This window comes from Silene latifolia, chromosome 3 (assembly GCF_048544455.1).
Source record: "Silene latifolia isolate original U9 population chromosome 3, ASM4854445v1, whole genome shotgun sequence".
Taxonomy (NCBI): Eukaryota; Viridiplantae; Streptophyta; class Magnoliopsida; order Caryophyllales; family Caryophyllaceae; genus Silene; species Silene latifolia.
This window is the reverse complement of record NC_133528.1, coordinates 114,534,177-114,561,503: the sequence shown is the minus strand read 5'-3', so window position 1 is coordinate 114,561,503 and position 27,327 is coordinate 114,534,177.

Below are 27,327 nucleotides of genomic sequence, written 5' to 3'. Positions count from 1 at the left end.
ACCTAAGAATCCTCTAACCTCCTTCTTTGTCTGAGGTTGTGGCATTTCGATCAGAGCTTTGGTTTTGGAAGGGTTGATTTCTATTCCTCGTTGACTGACGACATATCCCAGAAGCTTGCCTGACGTTACCCCAGATGCACATTTATGAGGATTGAGCCTCATGTTGTACTTTCGTAGTCTTAGGATGAATTTGCGAAGGTTATTAATGTGCCCCTCTCTATCCCTGGACTTGACAATCATATCGTCTACATACACCTCGACTTCTTTATGCATCATGTCATGTAGGAGCGTGGTTGCAGTGCGTTGATATGTAGCTCCAACATTGATTAATCCGAACGGCATAACAGTGTAGCAATAGGTGCCCCATTGAGTAACAAAGGCAGTCTTATGCATGTCTTCTATGGCCATCTTGATCTGATTATATCTTGCATATCCATCCATGAAGGACAACAATGCGTTATCTGCTGTATTGTCCACTAATATGTCGATATGTGGCAGAGGAAAGTCATCAATGGGACTCGCTTTGTTCAAGTCTCTGAAATCAACACAAACACGGATTCTCCCATCCTTTTTGGGTACGGGTACTATGTTGGCTATCCAGTCTGAATACTCGGAAACTTTGATGAACCCGGCTTTGAATTATTTATCGACTTCTTCTTTAATCTTAAGAGCCCATTCTGTCCTCATTCGACGAAGCTTCTGTTTTACAGATTTGGAACCTGGTTTGATCGGAATTCTGTGTTCAGCAATGTCCCTGTCGATCCCTGGCATGTCTTTATAGGACCAAGCAAAAACGGCTTTGAACTCGTGTAGGAGGTCTATGAAAATAGCCCTTTCGGTTGGGCTCAAGGTTGTCCATATCCTAAGTTCTTGGGGTTCTAGTTCGGTTCCTACGTTGATGGGTTCAATGTTCTCTATAACTGGTGCCCCTTCCCCCTCTTGTAGTATTTCTTTGGCTATGTAGGGAGATAGTTCGATTGAGTCTGGGCCTGGGTCATCCTCATTATTATCGTAAACAGAATTGCATTCAGAATAACACAAAGAGTAAGCAGAATCTGATTTATTCATATTAAATTTTGAAAATAATTGAAACAAAGAAGCCATCTGTTCAGTAGTCAGTGGCGGCAAAGGGACAACTGTTGTGGCATTTCCCGAACTATTATTACTACTTGATGCTAAGCTAGGAGAAACAAGGGGATTGGGAATGACGACAGGAGGAGACTCTCTAGGGACTTCTCTAGACTACGACTCTGATTTCGACTCCGAATCCGACTCTAACTCGAATTCGTTGTTTTCTGGTTCTCCTTTAAACATCTCTCCTTCTCCAGTGGTGAGCTTGAAGAGCTTTCCTTGGTTGTTTTTCCATTTGATCGACTTTCTCCATCCTTTCTGCTGATTCGAACTGGTTTATGTGATTAACGCGGTAGGGTTGAAGTGGTCATCCTGAAGTATCATGGTAATGATCTCGTCCTGCGCGGCTCTAATAAATCGATCTTCTCTAGACAGTAAGTTAACAACCTGTTCATCTAAGCAAGGTGCCTGACGAGTCTTGACGGTAGGAACCGTTTCTGAAGGAATGAAGTAGCAATCGTGAAAGATCTCGATTCCATCTAGTTGCCTTCCTTTGTAGTGCCAAGGTTCGGGGAATCCATGAAAGTATTCTTGACTCCCTTCTCTGACGAAGTATCCATTTAGGGTAGGGAGGTAGGGTCGCATTTGGATTCCCACATTCTTACGGTTTTGGAACTGCGTGAGCATCTCTAAAGCTTCTTCTTTCGTGGGTTTGTATGCCAATCCTAATGGCATCCTTTGAGAGTTTCCTTCTTTGTAAGGTGCAAAGGTATTTCTTCAGACAGGATTCAGTGGCATCTCCGGGAAGTATCTCTGAGACTTGAGTATGTGGTTGACCACTAAATAGGAGTAGGGATTGAAGTACAAGGGTGCCAGTTCACTCTCTACAAGGTTTATGCTATGGAAGCCCCCAAGCTCATATTCTGGATCTGCAACCACTTGGTTGCTTGACATCTTTTCTATCACTACCTTGATAGGTGACGAAGTGATCGTCACTACTTTGCCATCTAGGGGGATCTTGATTTTCTGGTGGAGGGTGGATGTTACTACTTTGAAAGCGTGAATCCAAGGTCTTCCCAGAATTATGTTGAAGGATGCTTCGATGTCCACTATTTGAAAGTTAACCTTTCGCTCAATTGGCCCTGTGGCTATGGTGAGGTTGACTAGTCCTACGTGTACCATCATATGCGCGAACACCTTGATTGGTAGGGGTCCAATCTGACTCTTTCATGCCTAACTTATATGATGTCTTCAATGGTATGACGTTGACTGCAGAGCCCTCATCCACCAAAGTCATTGGCACATTCTTCTTTAAACAAATGACAGTAATGTATAGAGCCAGGTTGTGACTAGCGCCGAAAGTTGGCAAATCCTCATCCGAGAAAGTAACTCGGTTACTTAGCTTAGTTGAATCTTGGAAGACCAAGTTGACTACGTCATCAGGTGTAGAGTTATGTGCCACATTTAATTCAGCCAAGGCTTGCAGTAATGCTTGGCGATGAGGGAATCAGCTTGCAACTAGTTGCCAGACTGAAAGATCAGCATTTGTCTTCTGTAGTTGCTTTAGTAAGTGGTCAGTAGATGTATCCTCACCATCATTTGTTGTGATGACGTTGGTGTTAGTAACTGGATCATTAGCTATGGGACTATTTTGAGAAACATTTTGATATGGATGCCCTAAACGAGTAAGGTGGTCTATATCTTGGTCTTCACTATTTTTGACTATTTCCTCACTAATTTTGACTAGGTAGTGTTCGGTGAGGTATTGGTCTTCATCATCATCGTCCCATATGCTGTTGACAGTAGCAAGCTCTCTCAACCTTATGATTTCAGCTTCCAAGTTGATGATTTGGTCGATTAGGCCATCGACCATGGCTACCACTTCTTGCATTGTAGAATTTCGAGAGAGATTTAGTGGCACACTTTCCTTAGGTGTAGTACTTGGATTAAGGAGGGATGCCACTACATTTAATAGTTCTAAGACTTGTCTATTCACACTCCTTGCCCATGCAATAAAGTCGACGATGGTAGGGGAAATGGTGGAGTAGCTCTCTTCATCTTCTAATGCGTGGATCTCATCTTTGACTGGAGAAATGAGGTGTGAACAATCTAAGGTAGATTCTTCACTTGTAATCATCAAAACTCCAAGAGAATTATGAGTATTGTTAGGCTTACCTCCAGGCAGTATGGGTAGGCGACCGTCTTCGATCATGTTCTGAATGACATGCTTTAGCTTGTAACATTTCTCCGTATCATGTCCCTTACCTCTATGATATTCGCAGTATGAATTTTCGTCCCAGAACTTGGACTTCTTTTCTGGATCAGGTGTAGGCCCTATGGGTTGGAGCTTACCCGTTTTCATCAACCTCTTCAAAGCATTGGAGTATGTATCGCCAATGTTTGTGAACTTCCTTTGTGGGTTATTCTTCTTTGATGATTCGAGAAGGTTAACCTCATCAGTCTTGCTAGTAGAGCCGTAAGAACGACTTGTTAAGCCTTGATATCCACGACCTACTGTTTTGGACAAGAGTCCTTTACAAATGTCATCTTCAATTCTTGTCCCTAGTAAAGATAGATCCTTGAAGGTCTTAATGTTTTGGTACCTCAAGTGGTTTACATAAATGGGCCTTAAGTTGTCCATGAATTTTTCCACAAGGGTAGCTTCATCTGGACGTTCAACAAGTTGGGTACTAGTCTTCTTCCACCTACTTAGGAAGTCGGTGAAACTTTCTTTCTCATTTTGGGTAAGAACCTCTAGAGTGCTCATATTGACTTGGATTTCAGCATTATCCGTGTATTGTTTAGCGAACTCGATTGCGGCGTCATCCCAGGTGGCAATCTTCTTGTGTTCTAGGGAGTAGAACCATTGCTTTGGAATGGTGTCGAGAGATCAAGGAAAGATCCTTAAGAACATCTCGGGTTTGATGCATTTGATAGACATGTAGTCTTTGAAAGCACGAATGTGGTTCAAAGGGTTTTCATGTCCCTTGAACTTCGGGATATCAGACATGTTGAGGTTGGTTGGTAATTTGGCACTCACGGCCTCATACTTGCGATTGTTCTCCCTATAGATATCATCTCCTTTGAGGTACATCAATTGCTCCTCCAAGTATTGGAGTCGTTTCTCAGCTTCAGTAAGACCTACTGGAGGGTTGGTTTCTGGTTGTCCAACATAAGGTGGAAGGTTGTCATTCACACATTGACTAGGAAGGTCATCTTCTACAGGTGGTAGTCTAGTTTCTACCGCAAAAATTCAGTTCTCGATGGCATTAAGGCGTTCATAAGCTTGTTCTTGACTTGTTTGGAGACGAGCGAGCGCAGCTAGGATTAGATCATTACCATTCATGGGTTGTCCATTGACACTTGCGTGACTAGTTCCGGGCATCTTGGACACTGGATAAAAGATCGACGACGAATCAAAACACGATCGACTTTTCTAGCACACTTACTCAAAGAAAAGACTCGAACTGTGAAGTGGGAGTGTGCCACTTGTGTAAGCGAGGTTTGAAAATGACAAAGTTTTGAAATGTTTGTCCTAACCAACAATAGTGTAGTTGTAGGAGTGTTGACTCGAAGTGAGGTTTTGAAATAGGCTTTTTGAGGCCCGACTTTTGACTCGATATTTGGACAGAGATTTGACTCGTTTTGCGCTAATTTAGGCCTTTTCGAAAAATATTTACATTTTGAAAGAGGTTTTTGATTTTACAAAATTCGTCATGGTTTTGTTTAGAAAATGGTGATCACATATGATACAAGCATTCAAACAGGTATTATAACGGTATGCTGAATGCATTTAAAAGGGTTTTGGTTTAAAGGGTGGGTTGCCATACCGAACAATCAAACCCGGGTCTGTGGAGAGGCTCGTACCAAATAGGAATAAGGCCGATTCCTAGTCCATTCCCTCGAGTAGTGAAAGCCCTTGATACAAATAGGAGTAAGCATCATGGTATGGTTGACGTCAATCGATATCCATCCTTAGGCCAATATAAGAATTTGGACCGTCCAGACGGGTCGATTGGTCGAATGGGTTAGGTTGGGCCTAGGAAGGCCGAATAAAACGATCTAGGAAGACCGAGTCATGAAAACCGACAACTGTCTCATATAAACTATTCCCTAACCTCGTTCAAGTTTCACCCTTGGCAACACGTAAGTGTATTACTCCCCAGCGGAGTCGCCAAACTGTGGACACGAGGAGCCCACGGGGGTGCTTGGGAAAACAAGCGTTTGTATTTGTGGAGTCGCCACCTATTTATTGTGGAAAATTGGAAACTGTTCGAATACTTCGCGTCATGTCAAGACACAAAGTAATGACATAGACACTAAGAACTCGTTACCCTTAGCATTCTATGTCTAGATTGACTCTGGTGGATGCCAATGAATACGGATGTTCACAGAGATCTGGAGTAAGGGGTGAGGGTACGTATTAGGAAGATCTTTTGATCGAACACCTAATCCCGCCCGCCTCGATAGCGGCCTCTACTAATGATTAGAGAAAATCATCTATACTTGATATGTTGTCGATTATATGCATTCAATGCAACATCCATCGTTTTAATCCTAACATGTGAATTACTACTAAGTCGGTGAAAACGTAATTTAACATACATTGGGTCGAAGTAGGGATTTAATGTTGATTACATGTGAAAGCAAACAAACGATAATAAAGATAAAATAATTAAAATTACATTAGTTTGATTTATTTACTTCGAAAATACACTTAAAACGGATAATTTGAGAAAAGAAAAGGGAAAATAAATTCAGGTTAGAAAACGGAGAGATTAGTAGTGATAATACGGGTAATAGTCAATTAATACGTAAACTAATAAACTAGGTCAAATCAACAACGGAAGTTCAGAGGCAGAACTCAACCCGGAACAGGCGCAACAGAGCTGCGTCCCTTGGAAGAGGCGTAGTGGTCACTGCGTCTGTTCCTGAGGTGAGTTTTGGCTGTGAAGCCGGGACTGCATATGGTTAATGTTCGTTGGTGATTTTAATGATCGATTATTAATATTTGACTCGGATGAAAGTGATTTAACAGATTATTTACATATGATAGGGTCATAAAAGCAATAAAGGACGAACTCAAATTAATTAGAATGAATTAACGACTAATTACAAATCTTGGCTAACAAAAATTAATTAGTTTATTAATACGAATTGATTAGGTTTACACAAATTAAATTAGGTTAAGTGATGATAACAGACGAAAATATACAATAAGTGAATTCCAGAGACTTGATATGGACGAATCGAATCTCTAAAACCCGGATTTGATTTTAATGATGAAAACCCGGAAATATTGATTACTTGGGATTTAAGTCGAAAATTGAAAGATGATAGATTACTAATTATGTGTTAAAATTATTATACGAATGAATAATGAAGAAAAGTAAGAAAACGGAACAAAAGAGACGAATCAACGAAGAACGAAGGAAGAATAAGAAAAGCAGAAACAGCGGCAACAGCGGCAACCTCAGGAAGAAGGGCAGCAGATGCTGCGACTCTTTGAGGAGGCGCAGCAGTTGTTGCGTTTCTTCTCGACGTCTGATCTGTGTTAATCCGAAAAAAGAGTTTGATAAAAGGTTTTATAAATCGGTTTTAAATATCCTTTCGACGTAAATCTTACAATAATTTATACAATAAAAAGGTATAATGATAAAACATGGGATTTACACCCTCAGACTTACATGTTTGACGAAACGAGATTGACTAAGTTAACGATTAGTGATTGCTCGACTCAAATGTACGACGAAAGTGCCCTCTTAAGAGGAATTAAACTAAGTTGATTAAATTGATTGAGTGCAGTTGGTCAAATTGGTCGGTCATGCAAAACGAGACTGGTACTCAGAAGGATCAGAGCTTACGTGGTTGAAAGTTGAAGCACGTAGATGCCAATAAGCAAAGAGCACGGTCTTAGAATGCAAAGGGAGAAGAGAAGGGCGGACACTCGCGTGAGAAATATGAGGAACGAAGGTCCCTATTTATACAAATCACACGGAGGAATTAGGGTTTCGTTAAAACTTTGGAAATAAATCTCGAAAAGATTTGAAAATACGCTGAAAGGAGCTAGGGAAGAGACGCAGCAACCACTGCGGCTCTTTGAAGAGGCGCAGCAGGTGCTGCGTCCTTTCCCCAGGAGTTTTCTCCTGCGGAAGAAAGCTTTTCCGCGTTTTTGTTATGGAATTGCGGTAGATCTCGACTTCCTTATTGTTTAAAATATAATTTTGGGATATATTTTGCCAAAAGTTTAAAAGATTGAAATATGGAATAGAAATATTCGGAATATTGCAGAACATTCTGACTCGGCATTTTAGACGGTTTATTAGAAAATGAAGACGGTTTTTGACCCGGACTCCAAACGAACTCTAATTACTGTTAAAACGACCGTAACGGCGCGTAGATGACGACCAAGGGGTAGACACAAGTATTTGAGCTATCAATTGATGATAAACTTACGAATTATCATAAATCGTTCCGCGTACCAAACATTCGGCCCAATCATCACCGGGTGGTTTGCAGGAGGTGCATAAATGAGGTATCTACACAAGGATCTCATGTTGTAATACTACTACCATTTATTTTATAATATAAAACGTGATGTAATATTCTTTTTCATATATTATGTTATATCTGTCATGTGAAGAAGGCTGAGCTAAGCTCTTAATAATTCCATAGTCCTTTTTTAAGGGTGGTTTGTGACAGTCAAACCTGATGAACTTACCTATGTGAATGTGGAGGAGAAAGCCCTACCCCGTATGAGGTTCTTAGTCTTTAGTACCTCTAGAGCATTCACGAGATCCCAGACATTTGAGGGGCACTCTTTATGATATTTCGCGAGGATGAACACAGATTAGAATGTAGGTTTGTGCGTAGTTATCCGTTACAAACCACCGTGAAGAGTCCAATGCCATGAGCAACTCGATATGGCTGTAGCAGGTAATTGTACTCACTGGGTGGCAATTCAAGTTCTTAGGACATTGTCATCTTAAGACTTACGTTCCGTTGCCTTATATTAGCTATACTCTTTTCATCTTTTGAATCATGTGGAGGATTTTTGGAAATGTTGTTTCAAAAGAAGCATTTATTATCCCACATTGATAGAATAATTTGGAGTGTCATAGTTTATAAGTGATCACTTGTGATACCCGTCGTTGTGAGTACCAAAGATAAAATTTATAATCTCCTATTAAGACTAACCTAGGCTAGTGGTAACAGGGTCGAACCACAAGGAGGCAGTTGTAAATTTTAGTTGATTTATGTTCAGTCTGAGGTAACTATTGTGGGGGTTGAATTGAATTGGTCTACAACTAAAAATGAATAAAGATAGTAAACTAAATAAACGATTTAAACAGATAAAAGAAGGGTACTAGGATGATCGGTTCATTATAGCTTCGGCGGCAGCAAACTAAGTCGGTCTGAATCAAACACAGGTAAGGCGGGAGATAAAGAGGTCCTCTCGGTCCACTCTTAACAAATAGCATCTTTCGATCTCGCTATAGGTCTCTAATGTCACTAATACTAACTTTCGTCCTGAAAAGTGACTAACGGTCTAAACTATACTATCTTTCGATCTTAGCACAGTTTAGTCGATTTAATTGATGGTCAAATAACTTCCCCTATCTTTCGATCTAATGGGTCAGTCATAAAATAGGTATCTAACTAGTCGCATGCATTCAACTCGTTAAATACAACATTAAAACAATTAAAACGAATATAAAACCCTACGAGGTCGATCGATCGATCGACCGACAATGTCGATCGATCGACCAACACGCGAGACAGTCCGTGTAAAATCTATTGCCGCCTATGCCATAAATCGCCTACATCCTAGCACTAAATAATTAGCTACTCATGATGAAAGTGATAACAACAATAAAACTAATAACGATTACTGAATTCATGCTTAAAGTAAATAACAAACAGCGATAATACGATAATTGGCTTTCGGGATACTAACTAGCAAATCTATACTAATGATGAAAGTAAAACAATAAACTGGAATTAGGGCAGAAGGAATACCGAGATTTCAGAGAAAAGATTAAGAACAAGAACAGAATTCCAATGCTAAAACGATGATCCAAACCCTAATTACTCGAATGAATAAAACTGAAAGTTACTGTGTGAAATTGTGATAAAAACTTGATCCTCAATCGAATGTTTTATGTTACGTTATATAGCAAATAACGTAACATCTTATTTCCTAAACCTAGCATCATGGGCTTGCGCTTTCTCGGTCTTCTAATTCTCGTGCGGAATAGCAATCTGTCGATCGATCGATAAGGTGGTCGATCGATCGCTCCTCAAAGAAACAAGAGCTTCGGAACCCGAACATTGGTCGATCGACTGAGGGTGATGGTCGATCGACTAATGGAGCTGCTACTTGACTTTTTGAAACTCGTGGACTTGTCTTTTGGGCCTTGGATTGCGCACTAAGCTCGTTCCTTAAGTGATTCCTTTACGTCATTTGCAATGCAGTTTACTCGGGGACGGATTTGGCTTGATTTCCCGTTGAATTCTTCACATTTCTGCAATAATGCACAAAATACGGAAGTAGACGAAAATAGGGAGAAATGTAGCATAAATTACAAGAATGAGCTCTGAAATGCGTGTAAAATGGGATGTAAAACATCATATAAATGACACGCATCAAACTTCCCCAAACCAAACCCTTGCTTGTCCCCAAGCAAGAACTAGACTCGATCTAATGACCTAATGGAACGAGTTCAATCTCAGAGCGAAATGCAAACTGTTAAGCCTAAACCGATTTAATGCACAACCAACAATCAACTAGTAACGTGAATCATGCAAACGAGTTATGAGGTCGTTAAAGACTGCTGAGCCGTCAACTATAGAGACTTATCAAATTGGACTCTCGTGGGTCGCTCAAATCACTCAATAAGCACAGGTGATATATATGTAAGATAGAAAGAATTAATTTTGTAGTGACTCTCACCTAACTACGACCTATGAAAACATGCCAGCAATAAAAAATGAAAATGACCTCTACGACCGTACATACGCATTCCAACCAAACAGATGACCAATGACACGTGCCGAGGTATATATGGGATATGTGAGGTATGGGTAAGAAGAGGCAAAACATTTTATGGTAAAGTGGAGGTACAGATGATCAAGCTAGTACCAAAACGGAACCAAGTGGCAACATCCAACTTCTTGCTCGTAATCAAACGAAACAGTGCTATAGCAAGCACAAAACTCACAATCTCCAAACTATCAAATCAATAAACTCCCCATGGGATATAAATGAAACATGGGAGCAAAAATCGCCAAAAGATAAGGATTAAATTATGCGAATTGACTTCTTCCTCGAATCTCAGTCGATCGACTATATTTGGCAGTCGATCGACCCATTTGAACAGTACATAACCTCTTTTTTTCATTTCTTTTTCGAATCATTTTTTTTCATTTTTTCTTTCTTTTTCTTTTGTTTCTTTCTTTCCTTTTTTCATTTTCCAATCATCATCTCAACAGAGCAAATGCCACCAAAAACGAGTAACAACCCCAAAAACACAGACTTACTAGCTTGACAAGGGACAGGCTAAATGTAGGACATAGTAATGGGACAAAAAGGCTGTTTTTGGCAGTGTGAAGCTTATGGGTAAAATGAGAAAAGGCAACCTCTACCACATGTGTCAACAAACCACAATCCGAATGCATACAGGTATTAAGTAGATCAAATTCATATTCATGCAAATTAAGGAAACATGTCTCATAAGGAGTACTACTCACATTCCTAATTAAACCGGCCATGAATGTCACCAGTTATAGGCTATAATTCTCAGAAATATGATGTAGTTTGCCAATAATCAAAGTCAAGTCTCAAGTTCAGCAAGAATGTAACGAAAACTCGTAGATATGCATATACGATTCTACTAATAACATGTTAATCTAGCAAGGCTCAGGCAAAACAGGTGCAAATGCAAAATCATCATAGAAATACTACCGTTCCGACTCGACCTATATGCTAAAATAAACGTGCATTTTATGGAATTTTTTTGAAATTTTTCAATTTTTTTTTTGAATTTTTCTGTATATATAAGAGAAATGAAATAAACAATGCAAAACAAAATTAAACGTGAATGCAAGCAAATGATATGCGACACAAAACCCTTCCCCAAACCAAATCGCACAATGTCCCCATTGTGCAAAATCATGTAATGAAGGAAAGAGAAATGGGAATTTGCGAGAAAATAAACAAGCAAGACACAATGGGAAGATATGGAACTCACAAGACTTTAAGCGCAAAGGAAACCTCCCAAACCAGCGTGAGCTAGGAGGTTTCAGAGAGCTAGCTAAGATGCTACCAATAAGAGTGCCTGAAAGACAGAAAATACCACGCATGAGACTGAGAAAACAATTTTTGAAACGGTAAAATTGTGCACAAATGGGAAAATAGAAGAGATAAATAATTTGACGGAAAATAAAGTGGAGTAGAAAACTCCCTTAAGTCCGCAAATCGACCAAACACAAACAGGGGAGAGGTCGTGAACAGTGACAAAGAAGATGTCTACGGTCGATCGACCTATAGGGGCGATCGATCGACTAGATGAACAGAACAGAAGCTCCCGGAAAGCGCAACTCGATCGATCGACCATGATGGCGGTCGATCGATAAAATCTTCTTTGTACTCCTTATTTCTTCGTTTTTGCTCAATGATTTGAGCTAACAAGCTCTAAATACCTGCAAGTACACAATAATACGCGCCCAAAATTTCGCAAAACCCAGAAAAAAAAGTCTAAAGTACTTGAAAATCCTAAGCAAACAAAATAAAAGCGAAGTTTTCGCGCACACAAAAAACAATAAAAATGTCTTAACAAAGCAAATAAAATGAAGTTTATAACGAGATCGATCAACTAATAGTTGATCAAGAAGGACCACGGTATGGCCCACTTCGTCGGCTTCCGGCTACTAGAGGTAGCCTCAATGGTGCTCATCTCATCACCGCACCCTTCTTGGCTTCGACAATCGGAGGGCTCAACGGATCGGCTTTGTCGCTCTCCCAATCAAGAATTTTGTTGGGTTCAACGGAATCCAAGTCAGACCGTCTCACCTTGGTTGGCTCATCTTCCACTTCCTCATCAGTCCCATAGCTTAGGCATCCAAGGCCTCCTCTTTGAATGATCGGCTTCTTTACAGCTGGCACAACTTGTAGCACTTCCTTCCCCAAACCGGCTCCTGCATTATCTAAAACAATGATTCTTCCTCCTTCTTGCTCCCAATCTAGGGCGGAGGGGTTAACACAAAGAGAGAGTGATAGGGACAGGCAATTCAGGAAGCACAAAGTACGATTTCTTTTCAGAGACCGTATTACAAGTAACAGGCCACATGGGATCCTTCTTTTTAGCAGGTTGGGCAAAAATGATAGAATGTTTCCCAACTTTGAAGGTCAAAGTTCCAGAGCCTACGTCAATAATCGCACCAAAGGTGTGCGAAACGCCTACCTAGGATGATCGGTATATGGGCATCCTCAGGCATGTCCAGGACAACAAAGTCAACAGGGAAGAAAAACTTCCCTATTTGGACGGGTATGTCCTCTAGGACTCCTATAGGCTCGACCGCAGATCGGTCAGCCATCTGAACTGTCATATCTGTGATAGCAAACCGGGTCAACTTAAGCCTCCTAGCTAAACTCAAGGGCATGACGCTTATGCTAGCCCCTAGGTCACACAATGCCTTCTCAATTGAGAAGGTACCTATTTTGCAAGGAACAGAAAAAAGCTACCCGGGTCCTCTAACTTATGGGGCGCGAGTGTGAGAGAGAGATAGGAGCAAGACTCCTTGGTGAGTGCGACAGGTGTGCACTTTGTTTCAAGTGACCGCTTTTTGGACAACAGTTGTTTCATAAATTTAGTATAAGCGGGCACTTGGTTAACTAACTCAAGGAAGGGGACTTGTACATTCAGACTACGGATAACTTTCTCAAACTTACTGAAAGATACCTGTTCCTTCGTCGGCACGAGTCTCTCTGGATATGGGGCTATGAGGAGTACCTTAGCCCTCTCCTCCAATTCACGCGCGCCGACGTCCTTGGACTTAGGCTGAAAGTCCGTCACCTTCTCTTTGTTGAAGCTAGACCCCTCCTCAAACCGTCTCAAATGAGAACCATTAACCGTCATTGGGTCGAACTTCGGGACCGGGACTGACCCATCAGCACTCGGGTCTTGTCCTAAAATCTTCGGGACCGTGGTACCCCGAAACAAGTGGTCTCGTAAGTTATTTGGCATTAAAGGACGAAATTCTTCAAGATCGGCGATCTCGGTCGATCGACCGAGATGTACGATTCGAAGCTCCTGAACCCGTGCTTGATCGATCGACTAGGTATATCAGTCGATCGACTGAAATACCTGGCAGACGTCTTTTCCTTTGATTTGTTCGTTGAAGCTTTCTCTTGACTTGTTTCCGGCTCATCTTTTTCAACAGCGTCCTCGACCATGGCAGGACCATCAAGGGTGGACCCGCTCCTCAAAGTGATGGCATTTAGGGTCTCCTTTTGTTCCGGTTGAGTAGGTAAGTGTCCGGGAGCTCGAGTGTTACTTTTGCTAGCCAGTTGAGCAATTTGGCTCTCTAGTAACTTCATCCCGACCTCTCTTGCTTGGGACTCCTTTAGCAACAGGTTCTTAAGCTCAGAAAATTCAGAATTCTGCGATTGTTGCTGTTGTGGCACATAAGGAGGTTTCTGATATTGTTGTTGCTTTTGATGAGGGGGTATATAGGGTTGTTGCTGCGGCGGAGCTTGAGTTGGGTTAAGGACATTTTGGCTCCTCCAACTCAAGTTCGGATGGGTGTTCGGCTCATAGTAGGTGTTGGTCTGCCTATAGTGTTGAAAGGCAGCACAAGATTCAAAGGGACTAGGGCAGTTTTTCGAGACATGGCCCTCACCTCCACACCTTTCACAGACGAAGGGACCGTCTGACACAGCATTGACTTGGTACATCCCACCTTTGGAAGCTCCTCCTAGCTCATACTTGTCAAATCTCGCGGTAAGAGCCTCAAGCGCAGCGACAGAGGAGGATTCAGCACTCTCCTCTTGGTTCCCTCTAGAATTCCCATACTCGGCCTTGTGGGTAGCTAGATCGTCAATGATCTTCCACCCCTTGGTTGCTCCCAAATTTTCAAAGAAATCTCCCGTTGGCTGGCAGATCCAAAATGGCCCTCTGATCGTCGTACAACCCATTGTAGAAATGATTGCACAAACTCCATTTTTCGAACCCATGGTGCGGTATGGTTCGCACCAACTTCTTAAATCGGACCCATGCTTCGTGGAAATTCTCATCTGGCCCTTGTTTAAAGCCCGTGATTTGAGCTCTAATAGCGATCGTCCTTGAAGCAGAGAAGTACTTCTTGTAGAACGCCAATGCCAATGTATTCCAATCAGTGATCCCTTGAACGGCTCGGTCCGATCTCTATACCATTCCCTTGCGGATCGCGAAGGGAGAAGATGAACATAGTCTCCTTGATCGGTCTTGGGTCACGCCACCGGGTGGGGGTATGGAACAACGATAGTCAATAAAGGTCTCCATATGCTTAGCTGCATCTTCATTTGCAGCTCCCCCAAACTGGTTTCTCTCAACCATAGTGATGTAGGCAGGCTTTGGTTCGAACTTCCTGGCATCACCTGGTAGCTCGAACCCCTTATATAAGTTATCGGTGTCGGCTCGAATAACTAGCTATACTTGCTTCCTCGGCCATGACTGGAATTTTCGAGAAGTAACTGTCTCGGTGAAGAAGTGGAAACGGGCGAAGATAGTGGATTATCTTGAAACATTTCGTTCTCGTGATAGCTTGACAGAGTACTCAGCTCTTCCTCTGTCGGTAGTATCCTTTGTGTTCGTCTCAACTCGCGCAAGGATCTTTCAAGCTCGGGTTCAACGGTACTAATTCTCCACCCCGTGACTGCGCGATAAGAAGAAACTACAAAAAGAATATAAGAAAAGTTTAAGGAACGGATGTCCCTTAAACTAAGAAAGACTAAAAATAAAAACAACTAAAATTAGGACTATTGCCTCCCCGGCAACGGCGCCAAAATTTGATACCCGTCGTTGTGAGTACCAAAGATAAAATTTATAATCTCCTATTAAGACTAACCTAGGCTAGTGGTAACAGGGTCGAACCACAAGGAGGCAGTTGTAAATTTTAGTTGATTTATGTTCAGTCTGAGGTAACTATTGTGGGGGTTGAATTGAATTGGTCTACAACTAAAAATGAATAAAGATAGTAAACTAAATAAACGATTTAAACAGATAAAAGAAGGGTACTAGGATGATCGGTTCATTATAGCTTCGGCGGCAGCAAACTAAGTCGGTCTGAATCAAACACAGGTAAGGCGGGAGATAAAGAGGTCCTCTCGGTCCACTCTTAACAAATAGCATCTTTCGATCTCGCTATAGGTCCCTAATGTCACTAATACTAACTTTCGTCCTGAAAAGTGACTAACGGTCTAAACTATACTATCTTTCGATCTTAGCACAGTTTAGTCGATTTAATTGATGGTCAAATAACTTCCCCTATCTTTCGATCTAATGGGTCAGTCATAAAATAGGTATCTAACTAGTCGCATGCATTCAACTCGTTAAATACAACATTAAAACAATTAAAACGAATATAAAACCCTACGAGGTCAGTCGATCGACCGACAATGTCAGTCGATCGACCAACACGCGAGACAGTCCGTGTAAAATCTATTGCCGCCTATGCCATAAATCGCCTACATCCTAGCACTAAATAATTAGCTACTCATGATGAAAGTGATAACAACAATAAAACTAATAACGATTACTGAATTCATGCTAAAGTAAATAACAAACAGCGATAATACGATAATTGGCTTTTGGGATACTAACTAGCAAATCTATACTAATGATGAAAGTAAAACAATAAACTGGAATTAGGGCAGAAGGAATACCGAGATTTCAGGGGAAAGATTAAGAACAAGAACAGAATTCCAATGCTAAAACGATGATCCAAACCCTAATTACTCGAATGAATAAAACTGAAAGTTACTGTGTGAAATTGTGATAAAAACTTCGATCCTCAACTGAATGTTTTATGTTACGTTATATAGCAAATAACGTAACATCTTATTTCCTAAACCTAGCATCATGGGCTTGCGCTTTCTCGGTCTTCTAATTCTCGTCTGGAATAGCAATCTGGTCGATCGACTGATAAGGCTGGTCGATCGATCGCTCCTCAAAGAACATTAAGCTTCGAACCCGAACATTGGTCGATCGACTGAGGGTGATGGTCGATCGACTAATGGAGCTGCTACTTGACTTCTTGAAACTCGTGGACTTGTCTTTTGGGCCTTGGATTGCGCACCAAGCTCGTTCCTTAAGTGATTCCTTTACGTCATTTGCAATGCAGTTTACTCGGGGACGGATTTGGCTTGATTTCCGGTTGAATTCTTCACATTTCTGCAATAATGCGCAAAATACGGAAGTAGACGGAAATAGGGAGAAATGTAGCATAAATTACAAGAATGAGCTCTGAAATGCGTGTAAAATGGGATGTAAAACATCATATAAATGACACACATCAACTTGTGTTTGACTTCTAGACGTGAAGTAGTAAAGAGTCTCTACCACCACACGCGCGTGCGCACGTCACACCGGGCCAGGTCGATCTCGGCCACGGCTTGGGCTTTGGGCGAGCACCTGCGATGCGGGCCGTAGACTCCTTTAGATCACTTATTCTCTATACTCTTTTGCGCAATTTTTGAGATTGATTGCTCAGTCTTCTATTATTGATTTCGTATTTCCGTACTGATTATGTGGTCTTCTAAAGATGATTAATTTTTCCATCTTTGATTTTTTAGTCTTCTGAAAACTATTTCTGAGGGGTTTTAATGGTGCTTCTGGATCCTTCTCGTTTCTCCTATAAATACCACAATACTTATAACATCTAAACACAATAACATCCAATCTCTCTTATATTCTCTCTAAATATTTTCTGATATTCTAAGCTGATATTTGGCAAAGTTCTGCAAATAGTTCTCATTTCGAGCCTTTGTCGTACACCTTAGACTCAGATGTCGTGAAACCGTGGGGTTGGTTGCCAAGCGGTCGTGCGTAGATGCGACATGTCGTTGTCCGCTATCAAACACATTTATATCCAACTACTAGCATAGCAAGTTGTCGGAGTCGAACCCAAAGGACAGGGGTATTCGAATTATTCAATCTAATTGTTGTTGTACTAAGGGTTGTCACAATTGATTTGAGTTGATGATTTTAAACAAATGAAAGCAATAAATACCAATAAATGGTAAAACAAGCAAAAAAAATTAAGGATGAAACAAATGGTAAAAGACACTAGGGTGTCATGGGATCATAGGGGAATCATGGTAAGATAGCATAAACGAGTCACATAGATGTAAGCAATTATTATTGTTGGAATCGGGTTAGTTTATCTCTTACAATTCCTAGGGAGACTTAGGTCTTGGAGCCGAGTTGGTCACATCTTTACAACACCTGCATCGACTTGGTTCTTCCTATTTAACTACATGCATGGTCTAAGAAACCGCGAGTTAGTTTATGTCTTATAAGTCTTGTTGAAAGGATACGAGAATCATGCTAGGTTGTCAATCAAACAATTTCATCAAATATAACATGTGCATAAGTTGAAAGTACAATAAGCAAGCATTCATATGAACTCATTAAGCATAGATTTTTCCCATAATCTCCCCTAATCCCCCACTAACCCTAGCCAGAAAACTACTCACAACACATCATGATTAATATGCTAGCAATAGTGTCAAACATCACAACACAAATGAACATGATGATTAAGCAATGTACTAAGACAAGAGATTAAAAAGTAAATAAAGAGGGATTAAGAAGGTTACGAACTTGAAAATAAAGATGAACATAAATACGAAGAATCCTTTAATAAAGATGAAAACTTGTCACTTAGTCTTCAAATACATACCCAAGAGATCCAAATGTAAATAATTTGAGATGAAGAAAGGAAATGGAAGAACAATAGAAGAAACCCTTTCATTAATGGTGGAGAGTTGTCAATTCCCCAATACAAATCCAAGAATTCTTCAAATACGAAGCTAAATCTAAGTTTGTTTGAGAAATAATTAAGGAAAGGTTTAAGTGCAATTTATGGAATGATTAAAGGCTAATCTAATCTAATCTACTCCTAATGAGAGCTTAATCAACTCTAAGGGAACTTAATCCCTTAATTATTATAAATGAAGTATATATAGTGGGTACAAGATTAGGTTAAGCAAGGGTAGATTAGGAAGCATGCTTATGTGTCAAAGGAATAATTATTTGCACGTTTCAAGAGGATCCGCGCGAGATAGAGAAGTCTGGGCGTCAACTCGAGCAGATTGTATTTGACTCGAGCGGGTTGTTGGACGACTTGAGCGGGTTGTTGCCAACTCGAGCGGGTTGAGCAGCAGTTCTTCTCCCTTTGCTTGTATGCTTATGATGCTTCCATATACTCCTTATTCCTATCATCTTTGGTCACTATTTTTGCCTCATACTAATCCGTCCATGATCATCAACAAGCTTCCGAGTAAGCGCGAGAGACAAATATTCCGCCTCATTTATCTTGTTTCCTACAGACATATGAAATGCAGTACGAAAGCAAATAAAGTAACTGACGAATAAAGTGGCTATGAAATGCTATATTAGTTTGCAAAATTAGGTTAGTTAGGGGACTAAATGTGCGTAATTATGACCCACATCAAATATCCCCAAACCGAACCTTTACTCGCCCCGAGTAAAGAGGTGACTAGAACTAGACTTTTATTTAAACTATTCTAATAATAATATAACCGATGGGAGACAATTAGTGGGTCTCACTCCGCCCCTTCAACTTACAATAAGACATCCATGAGGTAAGTTGCCTTCTTGCAAGCAAGGTGGGGCTTGCCAAAATGGCGATGCATCCAAGCATTAAGCACTCAAAACAAATAATAGATACATCTACAAAAGAATAGCCACTTTCCTCATCTAAGTGGCGGAAGCACTAGAAGAGAAATAATATAAGGGCATATACTCCGTCATAGATACTAGTTCTACAAACTACTAAATCTAAGAGGATAGAAGTAAATCACCTCCTAGTAGTGTTGAACTAGGTTATGTTCGTCCACAATTACTAGATGCTTTCGTCAAGAGTAAGGTCCTTATGGAGTTAGAAACACTATAGGATCGCGAAATTACCCCTCTTGCCTAGACAAAAGGAAGGGTCGTCCCCTCTCCACCATGCAACAAAGATAGGACCATCAATGAATAAAAGGGTTTTGAAGTATATGAGTTTCGTGATAGTAGTTTGCATTTGGATTGTTTTTCCCCCCATTTTTGTGGTACTTGACATTTAGAACATTTCTTTGGCATTTTTGATGACTTGGCAATTTTCAACCTTTAATTATGCATTTTTGAACACTTTTTAGAGTAACCCCATTTGTAGCATGGGTACTTCTATAAAAGCATAAGAGTCTATTTCTGCTCCTCATTTTATTGATGCAATTGCAAACATTTTTGGAACTTGAACTCAATTTGATGATTTTAAGCCCATTCCCCTTTGATTGACAAAATTATAGATGGTAAAAATGAAATAACGGTTGCATGGCATTGAGGGTCACCTTGGAATAAAAGGTAGCCAAGGAGTTATCAAACCACAAGGTACTCTTGACTCGGCTCTTGTGCATGGGTCGAATGATACTAAAATGACATTAAAAAGGGTGTTTTAAGACTATTCTAGTGAATAAAGTGTTAATTAGAAAGAGTATCTAAAATGGCCTGTGCACACTTATCAAATTTCTCAATTAGGCATTTTCAAAAACTTTCCAAATGCAACTATATGCCATGATACAACCTACATATATATAAGTCTAAATGCAAATGCCTCAACCAACTAGTATGCCATGTAATCTAGATGCAACTCCTAACAACACATAGTTACATAAACCGCAACAACAAAATACACCACATCGTCCTTGACATGTAAGCCCATCCTTCTCATATGAATAATCAAAAGAAATGGATGGAAAATAGGGATTAGAGCGATCATACCAAGTGGTCTTCACATTCCCTTGCTAATGCCTCAAATGTAATGTCGTATCTATGTGAGAAGAGAACAAAAACACAAGTATATACAATTATACATTACTAAATTAAAGAACATGTTTTTGATTTTGTAATTTTCAAATTTTTATGGATTTGGTTTTTATGAAATTAAAGAACATATTTTTGGAATTTGTTTGAAAGTTTTTTAATTTTTATGTATTTTGGAGTATAAATTCCCATCCTCCACTTTATTTTGGACATTATCCTCAATGTACATGTAAGAGTAGGAATGAAAAAGAAATATATATTTTTGGATTTCTTTTTTTAAGATTTACGGAAATTGAAGTACAAATGCAAATGCAATGATATGAATGAATGCATGCTCTAAGTAAATGCAATTCTATATCACATATATAACAAATGAATACAATCTAAACTACACTAGATGATGCATTTTTTTTATTAAATTGGAAGCTAATTTAAATTAGCTTAGGTCACCTATGATCAAACATCCCCAAACCGATTCAAGCACTATTCCTTTAAATTATGGCGAGGCGGCCGGCCTCACCAAATTCCTTCATTAAGCAAATTTATGGATTAACTTTCTATTATTTATTGGGCTGAAAATGGAGGAGTCATTCCAAATCTTTTCATTTAGCCCAAAATACTTTCTCTCTCTAAAATAATAAAACATACAAAAGCCCAAATACTCTCTCTCTCTCTCTCTCTAAAATGTAACAAACAAAATCATTTTTTGAAAATTCTTCAGCAACAAAGCTCGTGCGATCGTTCCAACGGAAATCTGTACCATATACTCATCAATTTGCAGCGATTGTTCGTAGATTTCATCAAAAAAACATCCAACAACGTTGATTCAAGTAATTTCAGAAGAAGATTTCGATTAATTTTATAATTTTGATCAAAATTGAGTATATTCATAAAATTTTGTCAATTCACTCATAAATTGATGATATCAGGTTCGAATTTGATCAAATTGAACGACTTCGTAAATATAACGTTCGAATTTTACCAATATTTTGAGCGATTTCCTTTTTCTCGCGATTTCGTACTACTTATTACATTGTTTTTGACGATTTTGCAGCTCTAATTGCTATGGAGATTGTAGATATCACAATGATTGATGATAATAGTGCTATTGAATCAGGTATAATGTTTTTTGTGTAATTATTGTAAAATCTCATGTTTTCTGATTCAATCTGCATTTGTCAAAATTTCTGCTCGATTATTATGGAATATATGGATCGATTTTGTATTTCAGTTTTTTTGCAAGGTTTAGTTTATGAATTGAGTCGATTTTGTGAATTTAGGACCTAATTGTGTGACTGAAAGAGTTGGTTGAATTGTTACTGTAAGAGTTAATGAATTGAGTCGATTTTGCTGTTACTTTTAAGCACTTTTCCTTTTTTTGTGAATCTCATACCTTATTTTTTGAATCTCAGACATTGTTTAGTGAATCTTAGAGCTTGTTTTGTGAAACTTGGTCATCATAAGTGGCTAGAATCACCTTTTCTGCTCTTTTACTTATTTGGTGAATCTTAGACCTTATTTTGTGAATCTCAGACCTTACTCAGTGAATCTTAGCAAATGATGATATTGTGATAATTAAAACATAAGTAATATTCAGCAAACTTAAAAATCTTGTAATTTTTCATCACATAAAATTTCGCAGGTTCATAGCTCTCGAATTAACTAAACAACCACATTCAAAAATAAAATAAATAAAGCTGATAATTAAATAAAAATCTGAAAAATTAAAAAAGATATGATATTTGTTTAGTTTATCAATCACCCCTATTTGTTCGAGGCAATGCACATAGAGCAATATTGATATAGCTATAGGTGCACCATTCATCTGCATCTGCGAGTGATCTTCCTGCGTGTTTAGATGAATATGGGACTCTTCTACATACTGGAGTGTAGTTAAAATATTTTGAATCAAGCCTAGATGCTACCCATAGAAAGGGCCCCTGAACTCGGGAATAGGTAGCCAACCATTCAGATCTAGTACGCCCAAATTGCTCGAACTTCTCTTGCAACTTAAAAGCCTGTTTGCAGCTAGTGTCATTTGTGCCAAATTGAATTAGTACTAATCCCATAAAATGAGAAGCCTGCCTGCACATAACAGGCACCAAAGACTCTATCTCATAACCTTGGCTCGTTAAACAATCTGGCAATTTAGAGAGGTCGCGACAAACATATTGCCCTTGATCCATATAACCTGGAAAATTCGCCAAAACACAAGTATAGGGGAATACAAATAAATGAGACATTGTGTGCAATAGGGATTTTTGAAATGTTTTACAGAAGAGAGAAGAGAGGTTATTGGGATATACTATTATGTTTCAGAAATTAGATATTTATAGGCCTGGTATTTGGCACAACTGTCAACAATGCCTGTTCGCATTAACCATATAATAAATTTTTTGATTGAATGCTTGATTGTTCAATGTCCTTTTCTTGGGAATGGAAGTGTTATTAACAAATCATCAAAATATCCTGATACATACAACCTGACCTTTTCTTAAAAGTGAACTCATAATCTTCACAAAAAATTATTATTAAAAGTGAACTAATAATCTGAAACAAAAATTTTTTTAATTATTTGAACTAATAATCCTGATACTTTATTTAGTGAATCTCAGCCTTTATTTAGTGAATCTTGGGCTTGTTTTGTGAATCTCTGTTGTTAAACGTTACTGATGCAATTTATTTATTTCTTTTTGTGTGAAGCAGAGACCCTAGTTTGTGAAACTAGAAGGTTATTTGTGAAACTTAATAACTAATATATACAACCTGGGTAAGATTAAAAACTGAACTAATAATCTGAACCAAAAACTAAACTTGTGAATCTCAGTCCTTGTATTTGTGAATCCTAGAGCTCTTTTTGTGAACCCTTTAGGAATGACCTATTTTGCTCTTTTCTTTATTTGTGATCCTCAGACCTTGTTTTGTGAATCTTAAGGCTTAATTTGTGTAACTCGAAGATAATATTCTGAAACTTTATTTCTGAATCACCTATTCTGCTCTCTTCTTTCATTTGTGAATCATAGACCTTATTTAGTGAATCTTAAACCTTGTTTTATGAATGTGAGATGTGACTTTGTCAACCTTTTTATCTTCTTAGGTGTTGATTCAAATGTCAACAACAACTCAGAGTGTAGTGTGACGCCTCATGTCGGTTGTGGTGAGTTCCTTGCTCTAATGTTGGTTCTGGTCAGGATGGTGAGGGTTCTACTGCTGTCTTAACAACCCCTACAATGCCAACTATTTCCACACCTACTACTTTGGTAACTCACACACCGAGTGGCACTGAGCAATGGATAAGTAGGATTGAAGATAAGTTTACACCCGTGTTTGGCCAAATATTTGTGGACTTAGAGTCAGCGATGTTGTTCTATAAAATTTATGCTATTGCTTGTGGGTTTGAAGCAAGGAAGTCTTCAACTAAGAGGTTTAAAGATGGTGTTATTCAAACAAAATGCATGGTTTTCCATCGTGAAGGTTTTAATAAGAGGAAAAATCGTCCTCCCCAAGCTGATGCAAAAACAACAACCGTTGAAACTAGTGACAAAACAAAAGCTGGTGCAATAAGTGGAAATAGAAAAAAAGCTGCTGAAACCGGTACGAAAAAGGGTGGAGGTGCAGTTGATGAGGAGGCTGAGAGTTCCAATAAACAAAGAGGTACAAGAATAACCAAAATTAAAAGGTGGGGTTGTGAAGCGATGATCAAATTCATGTTCCATGAAAACATGTACAAGATTGAACAATTCCGTGAGGGTCACAATCACCCAGTGACGCCAGTCAAAAATAGGGAATTTGAGAAACTTGCAGACAATATAAGTCATTTGAACGAATATCATAAGCAATTGATTATCCAAAATTCGAGATTGAATGTCGGGGCTAGTTTAACATACAACTTATGCAAGGAACAAGCAGAGGGTTTCGAAAATGTGGGAGTTCCCTTATGCAGTTCAAGAATTTCCAAAGGAATGTAAAGTGTCTACTTAATGGCAAGGATGGACATATGTTCATCTATCATTTAGAAACCCCCCGAGAAACAAAAGGGTTGGTATTTGCATATGAAACAGATGATGACAGTGCTTTGGCAAGATTTTTTGGACAAATGCGGATTCCATCACATGTTACGCATTGTTTGGTGATTCTATTTCATTCGATCCAACCTATGGAACGAACAAATATAACATGAAATTCGCGCCTTTCACTGGGATTGACAATCACAAAAACTCAATAACATTTGGATGCGTGCTTTTAGATCATGAAGACGATGACTCATTTATTTGGGCGATTCAAATAGTTAAAAGCAATGGGTGGCAAAGAACCCAATTACATCATCAGTGACCAAGATGCCGGAATAATAAATGCAGTTCCAGGTGTGTTTGGAATATCTTACTTTTGTGAAACTGGTTATTTATTTGGTGAATCTAGGAACATTATTCGTGAATCTTGTTGTTTATTTGCTGCTCTGTAAGCGGCATCTTCAATTTGGTTTAGTTTTTGAATGCTAGAGGTTATACTGTGAAACTAGTAGGTAGTATTGTGAAACCTGGACCTTATTATGTGAAACGTGGCCCTGAAATTTGTGAAACCATTTAGGGACTTGTTTTGTGAATTTAGTTATTAAAAAACGATCTTGACAATAGATAATGTGGATTATATGTTTCAATATTGTCAACATTGAAGTTTATTTTGTGAATCATAGAGCGTGTTTTGTGAACTTATATGATAATTTTGTGAAACTTGATCATAAGTGGTTGAAATCATGTGCTTTGCTCTTTTCCTTATTTTGTGAATCTTAGGGCTTGTTTTGTGAAACTTAGATCTTAATTTGTGAAACACAAAGCTAATATTCTTAAACTTAGTCAGAAGTTGTTGAAATCGCCTATTTTGTTATTTCTCTTATCTTGTGAATCTGAGACTTTGTTTAGTGAATCTTAAAGCTTTATTTGTGACCATAGAAGATAATACTCTGACAATAGATAATGTGGATTTTGTGACTTGCAGAAGTTTCAAAAAAGCAAGACATCGCTTTTGCATGTGGCACATTATGAAGAAAGTAACAGACAAGGTTGGGAGCACAATTTGCAAAGAGACTGATTTCTTAAGTCATCTGAACAATGTTGTCTGAAGCGAGGACTTGGAGCTTGAGGAATTTGAAGAGAATTGGGCTAAGGTCATTAGCGAGTTTTCGTTAGAAGAAAATAAATGGTTGACAGTCAAGTTTGCGGAACGAGAGAAGTGGATACCCGCTTATTGCAGGAATGTGCCGATGGGCAACATTTTAAAAACCACACAAAGATCAGAGAGTTCGAATAGCTTCTTCAAGAGATTTAAAAATAAATATGGGACTCTCGTAGAATTTTGGATGATATTTGAGAGTGCCATGGACCAACAAAGGCACAATCTAAACCTTCTTGAAGCACAGAGCCTCAACTCAATGCCTGAAACCTTATTCGGGTCAAACTGGGAGGCCCATGCAGTGAAGGTCTATACACATGAAGTGTTTTTCGACTTCCAAGAGGAGGTTAAATTTTAGGTAAATGCGTGTAGTGTTTGTGGATAAACCCCACCAGATCCAGCAACTAACTTTGAAGTTTCAATTGTTGAGGACGCAAACAAGCGAAAGAGATATGCAGTTGAGTACAATAGGAGAATGATGGATATCCGTTGTACATGTAAATTGTTTGAAAGGAAAGGTATTTTATGCAACCACATCATTTGGATTTGCTCAGGAAAGTTTAAGGAAATACCTGAGAAATACATTTTGCGTAGGTGGAGTAAGAATGCACTCAGAAACCCGGTTTATGATTTGAATGGAAATATGCTGGAAAACTACGATCTTACTGGTAATAGTAAATTTGGAATGTCTCGGGTGTGGTATGAGATTTACGCAACTATTGGTATGCTCAAAAGAAAAGAAGAGTCAGATATGAGAGAGTTTGCCAAGCTAATTAAAGAATTCCGAGAGAAGTTGGAGCCAAATCCAAAGCCTTTGACCAAAGAACAAGACTTGGAGGTCCTTCTCAACTGAAAGGCTCCAAAAGAAATCAAGATCTTACCACCTAAAGTCTCTAAAAACAAAGGTAGTTGTAAAAGGTTGGTGAGCAGCAAAAATAAAGCAATTATGAAGGCAAAAAAACCGAAAAGGTTGTGTGCTAAGTGTAAACGCATGTCACACCATGATAAAATAAATTGTCCAAATGAGTTTACTGAGCATCCTCCTGAGAATCAAGTATGTATAATTCTACTCTTGTCTTTTCATTTTATTATTATTTGAAAACGCAACTACTCTTGTCTACTAATTTTTTTTTTTTTAAAAAAGTATCTAATCTAGGTTTGATTCTTCACATAGGGAGACACATCGGAAGAAGAGGAAGAAGGGGAAGAAGTTGAGAATGAATAATGATGCAAAGGAGTATTCTTAAGCAACGAGAATAGAGATGACGATTGAAGAAGACAAGTTTTAAGCTTGTTTTATTTTGGTTTTGAACTTGAGCATTTGGTTAGACATTTGGTTTTTATGTTGGTCAGTTGGTTTTGTTTAGCAAAGGAGTATTCTTTTACTATGTGATTTTGTGATTCCTAGACCTTATTGTGTGAACCTTGAAAGTGATTTTTTAAATTGGTCATGAATGGTTGATATTTTGATTTCATAAATTTATTTTTTTTGAATCCTGGAACTTATTATGTGAAACTGGAACATAAAATTGTGAATCCTGGAACTTATCTTGTGGAACTGGAACATAAAAACAAATTTACTCAATGTTGTGAATCCTGGAACTTATCTTGTGAAACTGGAACATAAAATTGTGAAACTTGGTCCTGAATCTAACATCAAGCATTTTTATCATTTCAGACCTTATTTTGTGAATCTCAGACCTTATCTTGTGAATCTCAAACCTTGTTCAGTGAATCTTAGGGCTTGTTTTGTGAAACTTGGTCATTATAAGTGGTTTAAAATCGTCTATTTTGCTCTTTATTTGGTGAATATCAGACCTTGTTATGTGAATGTGAAACCTTGTTCAGTGGATCACAGAGCTTGTTGATTTACTTACGACATTTATTTGTTTTAAATGTTGTGAATGCTAGACTTTAATTTGTCCAATTGTTTACTTACAAAGTTTGTGAATCCTACGAAAGGTGATTTCGTGAAACATGAACTTAAATGTGGGAAATCGTA